Source organism: Mus musculus, chromosome 3 (genome assembly GCF_000001635.26).
Source record: "Mus musculus strain C57BL/6J chromosome 3, GRCm38.p6 C57BL/6J".
NCBI lineage: Eukaryota > Metazoa > Chordata > Mammalia > Rodentia > Muridae > Mus > Mus musculus.
The window spans coordinates 9,815,562-9,834,248 of record NC_000069.6 but is presented as its reverse complement, the minus strand read 5'-3'; the positions used below and the strand labels follow the sequence as shown (position 1 = coordinate 9,834,248).

The window sequence follows — 18,687 nt, the reverse complement described above, 5'->3', positions numbered from 1 at the left end:
TGGGAGGCTTGCAGCCCTGGAATAGTCTTGGACCCTATTGGAATAGGGATTCCCCATCCTCCAGACCTTCTGAATGTGCGTAGGCAAGTGTTGTATTACCATACAACCAGCACATTCTCTTGGGGAGCTTTGGGCAAGGCTATTTACAACCTACATACCTGGGCCCCACCTCTCAGAGTCTCCTGTGTTTACTTTGGAGTCCAGCCAGGACAAAGGGCTCCTACAAGCTCCTCAAGTTCTTACTCTGCATCAGATCAAAGTGAAAGGTGTCCTGCAAATTGCAGTCCTTGAAGGTTAAGCAACCATCTGGGTTAAACTTGACCTTTGCAGGCTGTCCTGGGACCCTAAGGCAGTTCCCCATAGACTGCTTCTTAAGGGACAATGGGCTAAGGAGACAACCTCAGTCACAGAGTTTTTGGTCACCAGCCCTGATTTTGCGAAGCTCCAGCTCCTTGCCCTGCAGCTGGCAGCCACATTAGCCTCGCAGCAACCCCCCCCCCGACCCCGCCCCACCCTTCTCGCTCCGCCCAACCCCGCCCGTTGGCACCGCCCCCGTGACGTGCCGCAGCAGTCGCGAACATGCGCACTGAGTCCCGCGCGCTGCTCCGCCTCGGCGCTGTCATTCTCCGCGGCGCGGCGGCCAGTGCGGACTGCGGTTCCCGCCCGGCGCGCGGGTGCTGTGACTGCTCCTCCGGGGCGGACTGGTGACTCTGCAGCGCTCTGGAGCCTCTCGTGCGGGGACTCCGTGGTGTCGCATTCCCTCAGAGAGGGAGACACGCACCCGGAGCTCCGAGCACAGCTCTCAAGGGCTGGCGGCCACGACGGCGTTTGCTCGGGTTCCCGGTGCAGTCCGAGTCTCTGCGGCCGCCCGGTGCGCCCGGGAGAGCGCACCTCCCCCGGCACGGCAGAACCGAGGCGACGAGGATCAGGAGGGTCCTGCGCCCGCTACCACTGCCCACCGCGGGCCAGCCCGGCTGCGAGCAGCGGAGTTGCAGCGCTTTTTAGAGCTCTGGAGCCCCAGAAGACCTCTGCGAACCAGTAAGTTGACTGTAGTTTCTGAAGTTTCGGGCAGCGTGGGAAGGACAGGTTCGTTTTATTCCTGTGGTTCCAGGCCGAGGTTTTACCTCCCGTTAGCGGGGCTGCGGCTGGAGGAAGGCGTACTGGACTGTAAAGGATGGGGCATGGCATTCGAAGACTCAAGGCTGGAGTCTAGGGCTGGCTCCTGCCTCTCCCGAATGTGCCAGCTGGAAATGTGCTAGGGGAGACAGGTGCTCCGAGGGCATTTGGCCCGCCGCTAAATTGCACATTCTGAGCTCCTTGATTTTGCGCCGCGTGGGGTCAGGGACGTCAGCCACCTCCATCCTAGGAAGCTCTGCCTACATCCCCTCCATCCCCTCGGAGGACTGGCACAGAGATGAGAAGCTGAGACATTGCTGCTCGGGCCTGCAGGCTTTCTGCACATCCCACTTCACTCTTCCCTTAGGCAGAAGTTGCCAACCTCCCATAATTGGAGCCTAGCCCTTTAGGGAAAAACAACTTATGTGTCAAATGAGTGTTTTGTGCTCCAAGGCATAGAAAATGAGAAAAGTGCTCTATGCGTTTTAATTCATATGCTTTAAGAATGTGGGCAAGTCTCAAAGAAACAGGATTCCGAGGATGGCTGAGTTGTCCTGCATCTCTTATGTAAGCCTCCTGGCTGGGTACCTTTGCATCTGCAGGGGCTGCATCTGGGCCTCTACTCACTCCATTTTTTTTTTCAAGTCCAGCTTGAGCCGTATTTAATAAAAACGTTGACATGATATAGTGGTTCGTAGTCAGAAACAGGGCAGTCTTTAAATTAGACTGTCTTCTCCTAATAGGGAGCATGGGAGGAAGAACTTGGTGTATTTTTTTCAAGGCAGTTCAAGGAATTAGATACATAAATCATGCTTTAAAATACCATACATTGTACAGAGAGCATGCACAGAACCCTCTTTAGAACACATCCCCTTTTGTTTTAGTAAAAGTGGAGATTTGCTCATACCAGACAATTGTTGAGTCTGAAAGTGAAGTGCACTGATGGCCTTAATTATCTTAATAAACAAAGAGCATGATTTATAGGTAGCTACAGTGGCCTACTTTGAAGGGTAGAAATCTTTAACCTTTCATTCTCAGCTGCCCCTAGAGATTCCTTTTAAGCAGAGCAATGGATTAATGCCATTGATGTTTAATACTTGAGTTGATTAAATTTGTAAAAGGAATTCTTTGAAATACCATACAGCCCTGCTGTGTGACTGATAGGCAGTGACTGTTATAAAGAAAGATAATATTTAGAGTACCAGCTTTGCATTAACCAAACAGCTCATATTGCAGCTGCCCTGTGATACACATGTATCCATAGATGGAAAGAAATATGCACACAGAAAAATATATACATGCATATGGATTTGAAATAAAAACTCAGGGATGTGAGTCAATGTGAGATTTATTTAGGTGACCTTTAGAAAGAGGCATGTATGGGTTAGAGTGCTTCAGTGGATATAACAAGATGAACTAACTAGTTATAGGCACCTGGTTTAAGCATAGTTATTATTTTAAGGATTCTAAGAAAAAAGAAAGATTATTTTAACGTTGAAAAGCTAGTTATCACATTGTAGTTTATAGGAGCATTGAGTGCTGACCCCTAGAAGAAATTTTGTCCAAGTGTGGGCTTTCAAGAGACCAGGCTGTTGGCACTATTGCTGGCTTTGAATCTGAGCAATACCGGAATTCTGTGCCCGGCGTCTCCATCTGTAAAATAGGTGGGTGTAATTGCAGTACCTTCCTGGTTGGGTTGTGCGAGGCTTAAGTGGAATCCTGATGAGAAGGTATTGAGCTGGTGTCAAGTATCGTAGGCTGACTTTGGGGAAAAAGTTTCATGCTGTGAAAGGAAATTTGTCTTGGGATAAGCTGTAGACATTAAACAGCTGTTGCTGGAGGTCAGTAGAAGCAGTGCACATGTGTAATAGGAGAGAGGATATAAACACCCTGGCCACATGTTAATATTGGATTTACTGTCTCCAGCAGTGCCTCCCTGAAGGCCTTCTATGGAGATGGCTTTGTCTTGATGTTAGAGAGGAAGAAACTGAGGCCGAGAGAGATCAAGTAGTAGAAATTAGAGCTGGCATCTTAAACATGCCTGTTGGAATCTTGTTCTTTGACCCTGCTGCCTCAACTTGCAAGCAATGTGGGTGGGTTATCCTTTCTCCACGGGAAGTTTATGTTTAAAGTTTCAAGTATGCAAAGTGCTAAATAGCACTCCTTCTTCGAGACTGGAAGCTATTATCATCAACTTCTCTGTTATTAAATGCCAGGCCCTGGTTGCAAACCCCGTTTAGTGCTATTGTGAGAAAGATAACAGGGTGTTTTGCCTTCAGCTGAAACTGGATTCTGTTACTTCTTTCTTCCCTGTTTATACATTCGTAGAACCAAAGAGAAAAGTTGGGTAACTTGATACTTTGTATTGGTGGTTGATGCTCGCTATTCTGCCTCCCTGCAGCCTGTGTCTTTGCTGTCTGTGGTCCACATGGACACAAGCAGCAATAATCAGCCAGCATTGTCTCTGAGCATAGCCCAGTGTCCAAGGAAGAACTCCACTCAGGCAGAGAGATGGGGCCTTGTGCTTATCTTGAACTCAGTGTTCTGAAGTGGAAATCATTTATCCATCACATCTATGGGCACACTTCCTTTAGTCTTAGGTTTAAAGCCATAGGAAGCAGTTGTTGGCGGATTCCATACGAGCTATTTTGGTTTAAAATCTCCATGGACTGTTGAGTTTCTCTTCTGAGTTCTAGGGTGTGGGGTGATTGAGTGGCCATGGTACTTTGGGCTTTCTTAGGTATTCTGGTCTTTATCTTTTAGATACTGAAATCAATTGCTATAGAAAGCTCCTAGGCAGCTGACTCACCCCAGGTGAGTGAATGTTTACTGAAACCCTCCTAGCTGATATCCTTACCACTAAAAGTACTCTAAGATGGATGCTCACTGCTACCTGGCTGATGCTCTGGATCTCTCTCCCCTCCTAACCCCCCCCCTCTCTGTGTGTGTGTGTGTGTGTGTGTATGTGTGTGTGTGTATGTATGTATGTGCGTGCCATGTATCTGTCTCTCCAAAGCTGCTCAACAGTGAGTTTCCAGTAGTGAGCTTCTGAGAGCCTTTGGAGGCACAACGCCACAACTGCAGTATGCCAAAAAGAACTCCTGCCACCAACCGAGTTCTCTCTACTGATATTTCATCCTTCCTTTTCAAACAATACATACACACTTTGCCTCAGTAGCTAGATTCCAGCTGTTCCCTGTTCTGGATTTTCTGATCAAATGTCTCCCTGGAACATGGCTATAACTAGAGCTAACCCTGTGAAAATAATTTCCATATGGATGTTTTATTTCCTATTTGTGTTGTTATAGTGGATTTTCTGTTGTCACTTTTAAATCTACAAGAAATCCTTCCCCCCCTCAAAACACACACATCCGTTTTCTTTTGCTCTCAGAAGACTGATGTACAACTACAGACATCCTACCCTTCATTCACCCAATCTTATATGATTTCTGAAGCTAAGCAGGCTTGGGCCTGCTTAGTCCATGGATGGGAGACGGCTCAGGCATATAGTCTGCACATTAATTGTAATATGGATATAAGTGAGTAAAGACCATTTACTCTTCCTTAATCGCATTACTCCTGTGGATTTTTCACTTTTATCTGAGGAGCTGGGACTTGATTTTGATCCTACCTCATTCAGTGTATGGGCTGACTTGGAAGTTACACACTTAAGTTATACAGACAAGGTCAGGATGCTGCAGAGTTCAGGGGCTTGGGGTAGATTTGAGAGAAGACAGCCTTGAGCATGATTTATCTGACCACTTTTCTAGTCGCTACTGGTCATGCTTTCTGATAAGAGCTCTTATCGTAATATTCAGCTGGGAGTGAGCGCTCACTGTGTGTTGGCTGTTTATGGCAACATTATGTACAGTGTTTCCCTCCACCCTGACACCAGCCTTTTGGGAAGTTCCTATACTGTAGTGCTTTTGCAAACGTAGAAACGGACCTAGAAAGGAAATGCATCCAAGATTACATGAGTAAGTTTTGCAAGAAAAAGTAGAGCTCAGAACATTTTGATATTCCTTACAGAATATCCTCCTGCCTCTGGTTTTTCAGCTATTGTAGTAAGTTCTATAGTAGAGATGGACAGTCTCAGGCTCTGCAAACTTTCCCGTCCACAGCGTGGATTGGCTAAATAAGAAGTACCAGCTCTGTGTTTTTGTCAAGGTAGAAGCTTAAGCTTAATTTATGTTAGAAATCAAAAACCACATATCACTTTGTGAGAAAGAAGGAGCGAAAGCCACGTGTTACTCTGTAAGTAAGAAGTTTGAGTGCTTCCGGTAGGGTGGCAAGGCAAACTTGCTTCCGTTGTGCTTTGAGTCTGAGGTTTGCGTCATTGTCCTCGAACAAAGGAGAAGTAGAAAGGCCTAAGATTTTTCTCAAATGATTTTTTAAAGTTTATTTAAATCTAAAAATGTCAGAGTTACAACAGCAGTAGTAGTTATTTGTGGTATGACTGTGTGTGTGTGTGTGTGTGTGTGTGTGTGTTTTAAAGGAAATGCACCCACATATCTAACAAGTAGGGATCAGAACAAACACATTGACTCCATGCAAGCTCCCATGTCTGTGGTGTAGCCTTCCTGACTCCAGTCCGGATAAAAAGCAGAGACTCTAAAGCCATACTGTTAGATTCTCAAACCCTTCTGTGAGATAATACCTCTGCAGGGAAAGGGGGAGGGGTAGGGGAGGGGGAAAGCAGAGAGACAGACTCACTGCCTGGAGACTAAGCCCTCTGCCTGCCGCTGAGCTATATCTTCAGCCCCATTTCCCCTCTGGATTTTACATTGGAACCACCATCATTTCGGGTGTAATTGAAAAGTTAGTCAGTCATCGTAACATTCAGGCATAGACTGGATAGCGCCTCTGTTCCTATACTAGACTGTAAGACTGGATAAGTGTTAAACCAGCAAGTGATTAAAAACTTATTTTAAAACTCTGCTTTCTCCTTTCTAAATATAGACTGCCAGGGGACAGGAAACTCGACCTGACCGTGGCCTTTATTAAAACACAGAGCATTTGAGTCCCTGTGCACTTTATGGAATGGACTTTAAAGTTGCTGGCAACCTTTCGTAAGCCTCCAGCTGGCCCAACGAAATATATCATATCCACTCTTTATCTGCAAGCTTCCCCTGTCTTCCTCAAAGGACCAAAGGTGTGAGTGTGTCAGCTCTTGTCACCTGTCCTCCTGCATAGCCGCCCTGCGTGCTCAGGCTTCTCTGAATGTAGTCCTCGTGCATCTGGTCTCCTGTATTTCTGACTGTCTGTCACTGTTGGCTGCTTCGCCCACCCCAGTCCTTTACCCTGACGTGTACCCGTGCCTCGCCGTCCCATCTGTGTGGGGTGGGAAACGATCCTGAAGCAGCACAAGCTGTAAGTCAGGGCAGGAAAGCTGCACAGCGCAGCGCAGTGACTTACTGTTAAAGAGAGGGCCAGTTACTACCACAGCCTCTGTCCTCAGCACCTGACAACCGTACTGAGTAGCCTTATTATTTCATATGTGACATCTAAAAAGAGCTGTGTCCCTCTAATTCACACTTAACCAGCCGCCAGCAGCTTGGCTGTGCATGCATCAAGTTTGGTGAAAGTGATTGATTTGGATTTTTCAGATATGTATTTTAGGAGATAAGCTGTTAGGGATAAGCCGCTCCATACAATTGTCAAAGAAAAGACTCAATAAAAATAAATGAAAAATACAGGAATTAAAAAAAAAAAGAAAGAATGTGGCTTTCCTTCAGGGGCTGGTACTTGGTCTGGGTCCATGTTCGGGGTTGGGGCAGATGGAGGTCATTGCTGAGCTGGGTAGTGGACTGTAAGACAGCAGCTCCGTGAGCTGGGTAGTGGACTGCAAGACACTTTGTGAAGTGTCTTGGTGGCCAGACTTGGTCCTGGGGTGAGTGAGTTCTGGGGCTGGATTCAGGGCCTCTCGAATCTGAGGCGCCTGAGCTCTATCCCAGGGTTCTGCTGGCTTTTTATTTTGAGACCTATTTGCTTGGGCTGGCCTTGAATTCAGTCTGCAGCCCGAGTAATCCCCTTGCCTTAACCGCAGTAGCTGGGGGGACCATCCACTACTGCCAGGCCTGGCCCAGGCTGTCGGTTTAGAATGTTCAACCTGGTGCATCCACAAAACAAGTGAACTAGGAGACGGAAAAGGGAAGCCATTAAAGTCTGAGTTCAGACTGGTAAGGGTATAGACGCTGAGGGCACGGGGCGGGGGTAGAAGCAAGGAGGTGGCGCAGGGACGCTGAAGAGCCTCCCCAGATGACCTCGCTCAGATCACTGAAGAGATAAAAGTTCCATTGGTGATGACAGTGAGCACAGAGGGTGGAGCATTCCACAGGGGAAGGTGACAAGCTGTGGATTTATGCCGTGTGAGGCACCAGAGGGACATCAGAGCCTAGAGATTCTATGCAACTGCCAGCTTACAATTCAAGGCAACCGCTGAGATGCAGATGGAGACTTAGCATCCATTTGCAGCTTATTAAGGTGTCCAGTCCACTGAGATATCTTGGATATAGTATGACTCTCGCTTGTGTTTATAAAACGGCCTCACCGTGCTCTAGATAGTGGAGTACATGGAATGGATGTTGAGGCTGCTGGTCAGCCTGAGAAAACATGTAGAATAAAAAATAAAGTCAAGGCCAGGGTGGCACACAGAAAGATAAAGGAGATGGGATAGAAAGTTAACTGAGAGAAATTTTTGACAAAAAAAAAAAAAACGACAGAAGCCAGAGGCAGAGCAGGGTGAGGCGCTTGGCTGAGTGTGAGCTGAGGACACAGAAGTGAAACCGGAGGTGCCACAGGGCAGGGTACTCCTCCTCACTGTGTCTGCACCGGAGATGGGGCGATTGCCTGGTGGCTTTCAGTTCCCCTCCATCAGTATTAAGAGTCTGGATGGTAGGTAGGATGCCATTCAGGAATGAAGTACGATCCTGAACTCAGTCTACTAATGGAGTATGGACATCGTGTCGTCTTCTTTTCCTTTAATTTTCCCCATCATGATCAGAGGAGTGCAGACACTGGCAGAGTGGGAAGGATGGGAAACACGCCTTCTTAATGCATAAAGTGCTCGATCCTCCGTGCGAGCAGGAGTGCGTGGATGGGACGTGGACAGCAGCACAATCCAAGTTCACAAACAACTCTGCTTTCACGTGGCGTGCTGTCATTAGAAAGGTGGCACTGTGTGCCAGTACTTGCAACACTTGTGACGTGTCTAGCCCATTGGGCTGTCTGAGGTGTTCTGTATATAGCATGCCATGACTTTCATTTGTTTTATATTGTAGACAATGTGGAGTATTTATTAACCATGGAGATAGTTTCTGTGCTTCCATTCCTGTCCATACTCACATGTGTGAGCCTATCAACCAGTGGTTCTCAGCCTTCCTAATTCTGTGATCCTCTAATACAGTCTTCATGTTGTGGTGGCTCTAACTATAAAGTTATTGCATTGCTACTTCATAACTGCAATTTTGCTACTGCTATGAATCATAGTGTAAATTTCTTTGTTTTCAAATGGTACTAGGCGACTCCTGTGGAAGGGTCCTGCGACACACACCACCCCCAAAAGAGCTGCGCCTCACTGGTTGAGAACTGCTGCTAGAGCAGGAACATTTTGCATTTAAGCCATTGCACTACATTACAGAAACTGGTAACTTGAAATAGAGTCCAGAGGAGAGACCCAGCTGCTAAATGATTAAGGTTGTCAGACCCAAACTCAGATGTTCTGGCTTCACATTGTGGGTTCAGATGATTCTAAGGTACTTTTTATCATTTGCAACTAAAGGTAAACTTGGAGGAGGATGGAATCCTTCGATGTCTTTTAAAGTTAGTTCACTTAAAGCATCAGCACTAGAAACTGTTGCTGACTAAAACTCCTCTACTTAATGGACCACAGGTTATTTATGCAAATATCTAATTAAGCTGGGGGAAAGTAGGGGTTTCTTCTATAAAACAAGCTTTTTTCTATTATTGATGCTGACTTTTTTAGAAAGCTCCTATCCATAAAGCCTCGAGGCCTAATATTTTAAACTGAAATTCTTGTACTTAAATTTGTTCTTTGTGGGAATATATTTCTTAATAATTGCAGTTTCTGCTGTGTGTGAGGGCCATTCAGCATGTGCATTTTGTGCTACAAGTATATCAGACAAAACCCAGCCAAGTTAGGTTTAAACTATTGGTTTCCCTTAATAATGTTCTTGACTGCTTTGGTCATATGAACCAATAGGCATATTTTGGCTTGTGGAAGCAGCTATTATGTTACCAATATAAGGCTGAAGTCTTACACTGACATTGTCTTTTTACCTAAGTGCTACAAGATGATGCAGTATAGCTCTAAAGATGCCTGTTCCACAACTTGTATTTTGGCTCTGAATAGTCCAAATTTTCCTTAATATTGTCATCAAATCATATATAGATACATACATATGTGCAGTAATGCTTGAGTTAGTTGTGAAATGGATATGTACTCTCATAACCATTGAAAAAGTTTACAATGTTGCTTTTTTATCACACACACACACACACACACACAGTGTATCCCAATTGCTAGCTGGCAATTTGCAGATGGAAGCACTTCCTAGCAAGTAACAAAGGCCAGTGCTGTCCCCAGATGTCAGAGTCACTTCTCATGGGCCAGTTTTACACTCTAGCTTCAGTAGGAAAATCTAAAGGGGCTGACATTTCTGTGTCTTCAGTGGATGGCTCTTTTTCTTTTTTTTAATTCATTGGATGGCAATTATTTTTTTTAATAATGAGACATTTGTAAATTCTGAAATGTTAATAAAAATGCAAGGCAACTATCTTAGTCTGGTAATTACTGTCCCACACAGTAGTGTACCAGCCTTAATCCATTGCAGTGAGAAATTACAATATAGGCACATGAAAATCTAAGTAACAATGTAGAGCATCATGGTACTTTAAATATGATTTTATTGTACTTTATAATATGTCAAATGAAGATTAATTTGTTCTTTTCATGCCTGATGGGTTCCAATTTCATCCCAATGCAAATATTGTAAAAGAGAAAGCGGTTAGGCTTCGGTTCTTCAGGTGACTTGCCACCGCCGTATACTCATCCACACACATGAACAGTCAAGCTGGCTTGCCTACTGATATTCCATTATAGCATGTACTATGAGTTTTCACTTCCTAAAAAAGAGTAGCTATATTTCTTCTAAGTCCTGTTGGATTTCAGTCATACATTTTTATGTTCTTTATACTCGACGTGCTAGAACATGTCTAAATTAGCGATCTAATTTGAATACTATAATTATATGCACAGTTGAGTTTGAGTACAGTGTTTTTGCATAATGTGATGGTCTCTCTTAGTGAATTTAGGAATTCCATGGTTCCAATTTCAGAGTCCTAAATCTATATACGCTTATGGAGGGGTTCACAGGACAGAATGCAAATACTTTAAGCCTATTTGAGTTTTAGAAATTAACATATAAACTATCTACAATAGCTTTTTTTATGTATAAGAAAGTAACAAGAAATACAGAATTAATTAAGAACTAGGTTGGTGTCACATCTAGTGACTAAATTTTGCCATCAGGGTTAAAACTCATACTTTGTTTTGCTAAAATGATAAATAAAGGTATATTTAAGCAAAGTGATAGCATGAATTCTCATAAATAATTGTACATATTTAATAGGGCTAACATCTTTCTCTGACTTTACTGTACTGGTCATGTTGGCCAAAATGCACATCTTGAGCACAAATATTAGCTTTGTGTAATGTTCAATGACTAAAGTTGAGTGGCACACTCTGTAATCCCAGTGCTCTGGAAGCAGAGGCTGGAGAAGCAATGCAAGTTCAAACCTAGCCTGGTCTACGCAGTTCCAGGACAGCCTTGAGATCTTGTCTTAAAAACAAACAAACATGAAACAACACACACACAAGACAAGAGAGAGAGAGAGAGAGAGAGAGAGAGAGAGAGAGAGAGAGAGAGAGGGAGAGAGAGGGAGAGAGAGAACGAACGAACGAGGGCAGGAAGGAGAGAGAGCATAAAAATTTAATGCCTCTAAAGTGGCATTGGAACCGAATGCTTTTAGAGTCTTGTTAAAACAGTTCAGCATCATCCAGGCTGAGATGTTAGGAGTGGAGCTGCCAGACACGGCAGCCGGTGAGACCACAGCAGTACACAGTGTTATCACCCTTACTCTTAAAGCTAACCGTCCCTCCCTCCACACTTCATAACCTTGCCAACCAGATGAGTTATTTGCTAATAGTAGCATGTCAAAACCGGAATTATTATGGATCTTTTCCTTTAATAAATATTCAACAGCATTTTCAAAGCAGTTAGATACAATTCCTAATAACCAGCGCCATGCTGGCTGCGGTGTGCACACTCCTCAGACCGCTCATGGCCACAGGGCATTGGGCCTTTAGACCCTTTTCTATGTATTTTCAAGAGCTCCACAATCCCTGGGCTGGAATAATCCTTTTACTTCTCCACAGTTACATATAGAATAAAGAGAATTTCTCATCTTTTCTTCACCTACGACGCCAAGGTCTGTATTCAGAGAATCCCTGTTCGTTGTGTTCTCTGTCTACAGTGATATCCGTCCGTCTTTTACAAGTAAGAGCCTTCACGTTCCCTACTGTTCAGGAAGACGCAGCACTGACTGTCTTCCTACTTCAGGGCTGTTCATCTGAAATGTTAAGAGAGGATGGTGCTGTTGACGTAGCAAAACGTTGCTCTATAAGTTGATAGAGTCTTTCACGTTCTGTTGGAGGTGTACTCTGTGTGCCGCAGTCTGTGCTGACTGAGCAGTGCTCTGGCGTTTAGGAGCGCACAGAATGGGACAACTCCTGCCACACCGGAGCTGCTCAGTCCCAAGAGGAGCCCTGAGCCTGTCATAGGGAGTCTCCGGGCTCTCAACTGTCCCTGTCCCTGTCCCTGTCCCTGTCCCTGTCCCTGTCCCTGTCCCTGTCCCTGTCCCTGTCCCTGCCCTTGCCCCTGTCCCTGTCCCTGCCCCTGCCCCTGTCCCTGTCCCTGTCCCTGTCCCTGTCCCTGTCCCTGCAGCCATGACCGGGCACTTCTGAATCTCACTTGTCTTTCTCTGTGCTTCACCTTAAAAAAAAAAAAATCATCCAAACATTTCATTTGGAATTCTAATTTTTACCAGTAAAAATGTAATTTGTCATCTTTTCTTCAAAGTCAGTATCACTTTTTCATTGCTCATATTTACATACTGTAAGCAGATTTGGATATGTTTATTAAAGTGAAGGCATACAGCCAGGAAGATATGCCTGTGTGCAGTGCAGCCGTGTTTTAGAGTAGACCATGAGCCTGCTTTTCAGCTTGTCTCTGATATCAGCCCTTCTCCTGAACTCTTCGCCCGGTGAATCGATCCAATAAAATCATGTAGAAATCACGGAGCTGAGGTCAGGCAAGTGCCTGTATCATTTGGGGGAACATCAAAAGAATCAACACTGGGAACCCTGCCTGTCTGGAGGCGGTGCAAAGGCAACCTCTCCCAATGCCAGTGTAGCTCAGCTGTTACATGGGCCATGACAGTGCTCATCTTACCACCCAGGGGTGGAGGCCCGGGACAGCTGTGACCTTGAGGCCAGCCTGGTCTACATAGCAAGTTTCAGACCAGCCAAGGCTACACAGTGAGACAAACAAAAGCCAGCTTTTACAAAGGTAATGCAATGCTCCCCCTAAAGAAAAGCAGTCGACTCAGGGATTGCTAGTTTCTAGAAGTTGTAGTCACTTCTGCACCAAAGTGAATCAATATTTATATTTAGCTGCATAAAGGAAAACCCTAAAGCAGTTCAAGTGAAGTTTTGGAGCAAATTCAGGTAGAAAATAAGGTATCCAGTTTTCAGAAATGTTTACATTTCAGCCTTATGAAGTTTTGTGAGAACCCAAGGGTACTCACTTTCATTTACCATCTCCTTGTCCCCTCATCCCCTCTGCCATATCCACATTTTAGATGGCCAAGCCACAATGTTAGCTTTCTATCAGACTTGATACAGGGCCAAGTCAGCTCTTTGGGGTAGTGAATGAAGGCCGGGTTTGGATACAATATGGCCAGCCAGGCTGCGGTTTGTGGTTCCAACTCTTTGTGACAAGCCTGGATTGTAGCCATGCTCAGACTATACCCAGTGTGGCACCCAGTTTGGTTCTGCTGCCTTCAGATCAAGATGTAGAACTCTGAGCTCCTTCTCCAGCACCCTGTCTGCCTGCACGCTGCTGTGCTTCCAGCCTTGATGATAATAAGCTAAACCTCTGAAGCTGTAAGCCCACCATATGATAATGGACTAAACCTCTGTTTGTTTCTTTTTTTTTAATTAGATACTTTCTTTGTTACATTTCAAATGTTATCCCCTTTCCTAGTTTCCCCTCTGAAAACCCCCATCCCCTCCTCCCTCCCCCTGCTCACCAACCCATCCACTCCTGCTTCCTGGCTCTGACATTCCCCTATACTGGGGCAAAGAACCTTCACAGGACCAAGGGCCTCTCCTCCCACTGATGACTGACTAGGCCATGTTCTGCTACATGTGCAGCTAAAGTCATGAGTCCCACCATGTGTTTTCTTTGGTTAGTGGTTTAGTCCCAGGGAGCTCTGGGGGGTACTGGTTAGTTCATATTGTTCCTCAGCAAACATCTTCAGCTCTTTGGGTACTTTCTCTAGCTCCTTCATTGGGGACCCTGTGCTCCGTCCAATGGATGGCTATGAGCATCCACTTCTGTATTTGTCAGGCACCTACAGAGCCTCTCAAGAGACAGCTATATCAGGCTCCTGTCAGCAAGCTCTTGTTGGAATCCACAATAGGTTCTGGGTTTGGTGACTGTATATGGGATGGATCCATAGGTAGGGCAGTCTCTGGATGGTTACTCCTTCAGTCTCTGTTTCACACTTTGTCTCTGTAACTCCTTCCATGGGTATTTTGTTTCCCCTTCTAAGAAGTATCGAAGTATCCACACTTTAGTCTTCCTTCTTCAGTTTCATGTTTTTTGGGAATTGTGTCTTGGGTATTCTGAGCTTCTGGGCTAATATCCACTTATCGGTGAGTGAATATCATATATGTTCTTTTGTTATTGGGTTACCTCACTCAGGATGATATCCAACAGATACATCCATTTGTCTTCTAAGAATTTCATAAATTCATTGTTTTCAATAGCTGAGTAGTACTCCATTGTGTAAATGTACGACATTTTCTGTATCAATTCCTCTGTTGAGGGACATCTGGGTTCTTTCCAGCTTCTGGCTATTATAAATAAGGCTTCTATAAACATAGTGGAGCATGTGTCCTTATTACATGTTGGAGCATCTTCTGGGTATATGCCCAGGAGTGGTAGTGCTGGATCCTTCAGTAGTACTATGTCCAATTTTCTAAGGAACTGCCAAACTGATTTCCAGAGTAGTTGTACCAGCTTGTAATCCCACCAGCAGTGGAGGAGTGTTCTTCTTTCTCCACATCCTCTCCAGTACCTGCTGTCATCTGACTTTTTGATCTTAGCCATTCTGACTGGTGTGAGGTGGAATCTCAGGGTTGTTTTGATTTGCATTTCCCTGATTACTAAGGATGTTGAACATTTTTTTAGGTGCTTCTCAGCCATTCTTCAGTTGAGACTTCTTTGTTTAGCTCTGCACCCCATTTTTAATAGGGTTATTTGGTTTTCTGGAGTCTAACTTCTTGAGTTCTTTTTCTATATTGGATATTAGCCCTCTATCGGATTTAGGATTGGTAAATATCTTTTCCCAATCTGTTAATGACCTTTTTGTCTTATTGACAGTGTCCTTTGCCTTACAGAAGCTTTGCAATTTTACGAAGTCCCATTTGTTAATTCTTGATCTTACAGCACAAGCCATTGGTGTTGTTTAGGAATTTTTTTCCCCTGTGCCCATATCTTCAAGGCTCTTCCCCACTTTCTCCTCTATAAGTTTCAGTGTCTCTGGTTTTATGTGGAGTTCCTTGATCCACTTAGACTTGAGCTTTGTACAAGGAGATAAGAATGGATCAATTCACATTCTTCTACATGACAACCTCCAGTTGAGCCAGCACCCTTTGTTGAAAATGCTGTCTTTTTTCCACTGGATGGTTTTAGCTCCTTTGTCAAAGGTCAAATGCCCATAGGTGTGTGGGTTCATTTCTGGGTCTTCAATTCTATTCTATTTATCTACCTTGGACTAACATCTTAAACTGTAAGCCAGCCCCAGTTAAATGTTTTCCTTTATAAGAGTTGCCGTGGCCAGGGTGTCTCTTCACAGCAATGAAACCCTAATTAAGACCCTCACCTACTTCAGAATTGGGGCCTGGAGAGACTGAGATGATGATGATGATGATGACGACGATGACGATGATGATGTTAAAAGGATATCCCGGGATATGGCTGGGGAGAGCGCCCAGTTGTGTTTGTTACATAAGCATAAGGACCTAGGTTCTGAGTTCAAGCACTCATGTGAAAAGCCAGGTTAGGGACTCACCTGACAGGCAACAAGAGAGATCCTTCTTAATAACTAAAGTGGGAGCAGAAAAGGGAGATGCCTTATGTAGACTACAGGCTGCACATGTACACATGTGCTCAAGTGATAATACACTCATGGGCATGTGAGCATGCCCACACGACACACATAATGACTACATGAATACTTAACAATTCATGAAGAAACTCCATGGGCAACATTCCCAGTTTTCAGTCCAGGTAGCCTGGCACAAGGTTGTGGAATGAGAAAATAGGCAGTATAGAAAGGCGTGAAAACTGGGGAAGAGAGTCCACTAGGAAAAGCTTTCTTGTGGTAGATGAAAGTACTGAGAGCTCAAGAGGCATCATGGGAGCTGTAATGGGAGCTGTGCGGGATCTCCATTGCACTCACCTCTCAGGAGGACACTGGCTCAGAGCAAAACACCTAGGCATGTTCTGAATTGTCAAGTTCTTCATTGCCGTGTAAAATAGTGTGCCTAATGATAGCAAATAATGATGATTAGTCATTTACTCGTGAACTTCCCATCTGTGTTCAGTTCCAGATCCGGGTGGTTTCCTAGGGTAGGCCAGAGCTCATTTGTTTTGTTTTTGTTTGTTTTGGGTTTTGTTTTGGAACTCCTATTCCCTCCCCCACCCCCACACCCTGCCCCCAGGAATAAGGTTTGCTTTTTTTTTTTTTAAAACAAGTAAATGTATATTCTATCACAGTAAATATCCTTGATAAAAACATATTTGAGATTGTGAGACCCATTTATGAAAGAGCCATGTGTACTATCACATCAACAATAGAGAAAAAGATATGCATTCACAGGAGCGTCTGAGATGGCTGGCCTGAATATTCCTGAATTGTACATATTTCTTTGCTTTCCCACATTTTCCATTGTTAAAAAGCTGACAGTCTGTTACACACTATCTCCTCATTTAAATGTGCTCTCCCCGCACTGTCTGTGTTCGCCATGGTCCTTTGTGTGGTGGTTTTCCAGGATAGCTACACATTAGCATCCCTGGGGAGGCCTACAACTTGCTGACTAGTCCCTACTTAGTCATTCTGATTAAAGGGTCCTGCTTTGGGGCCTTGACCTTAATGGGTTTTTAGGACACAGCTGATGTTAATAAGTAGCGATACTCAAACATACCTGAATCGACCATGTCAAGAGCCATTGTGAAAATCAGAGGAAGGCCTCTGTGGTTGAGTGCTTGCCTACCTCGCAGAGGTCCTGTGTGTGCTTTCTAGAACCCAAACCTGGCAGTACACAGTAGATTCAGCTCTAGCTCAGGAGGGTTCATCCTGTCTTCTGGCTTCTGTGGACACCGGCACTCATGTTCACATACCCACACGGTTACATAGCTTAAAAATAAGACCCAGAAATAGCAACTCAGAGTCCAAGCCTAGTACAAAACATCGTATGCCAACCGGGTGCTGAAATGCTGCTCTTGAATACCTCTTCTGTGGCCACAGCCTGGTGAGACTGTAGCAGGCTAAATTCACTGGTTAAAATGTGTGTTAGAAGCGATGACTTCCAGGACTGGGCGTGTGGCTCAGTTGGTAGAGTGCTTGTCTACCTCTCATGAGCTCCTGAGTCCAGTCACCAACATCATATAAACTACATAGGGTGGCACTTGCCTATAATCACAGCACTCAAGAGCTAGAGGAAGGAGGAGGCATATTTCAAGGTCAAATACATGATGAGTTGAAGCTAGCCTGTGATATTGAGCTCCTATCTCAAAAGGAAAGGAAAGGGAGGGAGGGAGGAAGGGAGGAAACAATGTCCTGGTTTGGTGTTTATCTAATAACAGATTGGGACCTAGACTTCATTAAGTCTCCAGGTAGCTCATCTCAGCAGAGATACAAGGGCCAGTCTTCAAGAGAAAAAAATTATATCTGAGGACTGTTTTCTTTCTTTAATACCTCATTTGATTCTCACATGAACCTCATGAGATTCAAAAGAAGCTTATTTTTTGAAGTTACAGATTAGGAAGTAGGCTCAGTACAATTAAACATCTAGCCCAAGGTCATGCAGCCAATGCATGGTAGGTCTGGCAACTTAGGCCATTTCACAAATAGACCCTCATGTGTGTAAATGGAAAGAGCATAGCCATACAACCCAGGAAACCTCTACAAGCAAGCAGATGACTGAGATGACAGATGCAGATACCCACAGCCAACCACTGGACTGAGCTTGGGGGATCCTTATGGAAGAGTTAGAAGACAGACAGAAGGAACTGAAGGAGAGGGCAACTCCATAGGAAGAGCAACAGTGCCAACTGATCAGACCCCTCAGAGCTCCCAGGAACTAAACCACCAACCAAAGAGCATCCGTGGGCCAGTCCATGGCTCCTGCTACATATGAGCCAAGGACTGCCTGTCTAGCCTCAGTGGGAGGGGATGCGTTTGGTCCTGTGGAGGCTTGATGTTCCAGAGAAGGGGATGCTAGAAAGGTTAGGTGGGAGTGGGTGGGTAGGTGGGTGAGCACCTTCTAAGAGGTAAAGGGGGAGAGGGACTCGTGGAGGGGAGAACTGGAAGGGGAACAACATTTGAAATATAAATTTTAATTTTAAATTTTTTAAATTTAATTTTTAAAAAGTAATTAAAGAAAGAAAATATAACCCCCCAAAAAATGTGATTGTAGATTAGGTGTAGTGATACATGCCTCTAACTTAAGCACTTGGGAGGCTAAGACAAGGGATTACAAGTTCAAGGGGAGCCTGTAATACATAACAAAATAAAAACTTAAATGTAGATATGATAAACCATAAATTTATGTTTGTGGCTCATACTTGTAAACTATGGTATATGTTTTATTCCATAAAGTACATTTAAGGGTTAAGAAAAGAGCTTAGTTTTGTTTCTCAAAGCTAGAGTCGTAGATCTGAAGGAAAATATCTACATTGCAAAGAAGACGTTTGATCTTGTTGGCCTTTATCTCTACCCTTTCCCTTGAAAGAACTGAAGAGGGCTAAGGGGTGGCAAGTCTTTATCCCCATGGACTTGAGAACTGACCATTGTGCGTTGTCAAGAACCGCCCTGCTTCCCGCCACCATGAATCATTTACGTCTTAAGTGGTTCTTGAACTGTTGCTGTGTAGATGATGTAAGCGTGGGAAGGGAGTTGCTGACTGGAAGCACATTGATG

At 44.6% G+C, this 18,687-nt stretch overlaps 1 protein-coding gene across 5 annotated transcripts in view; it reads left to right on the top strand.

Annotated features, from left to right (window-relative positions):
* Window positions 1-564: 564 nt before the first annotated feature.
* Window positions 565-18,687, top strand: part of Pag1 (phosphoprotein associated with glycosphingolipid microdomains 1) — a 146,206-nt gene continuing 128,083 nt past the window's right edge. For 2 of the 5 annotated variants that reach the window (NM_053182.5, NM_001195031.1), the window contains exon 1: window positions 570-1,038. The gene's annotated coding sequence lies outside the window, so the exon portion shown is untranslated. Of the gene's footprint in view, window positions 1,039-3,879; window positions 3,931-6,075 lie in introns of all 5 variants that reach the window. The other 3 variants (XM_030252927.1, XM_030252928.1, XM_011248151.3) reach the window with 3 other exon arrangements.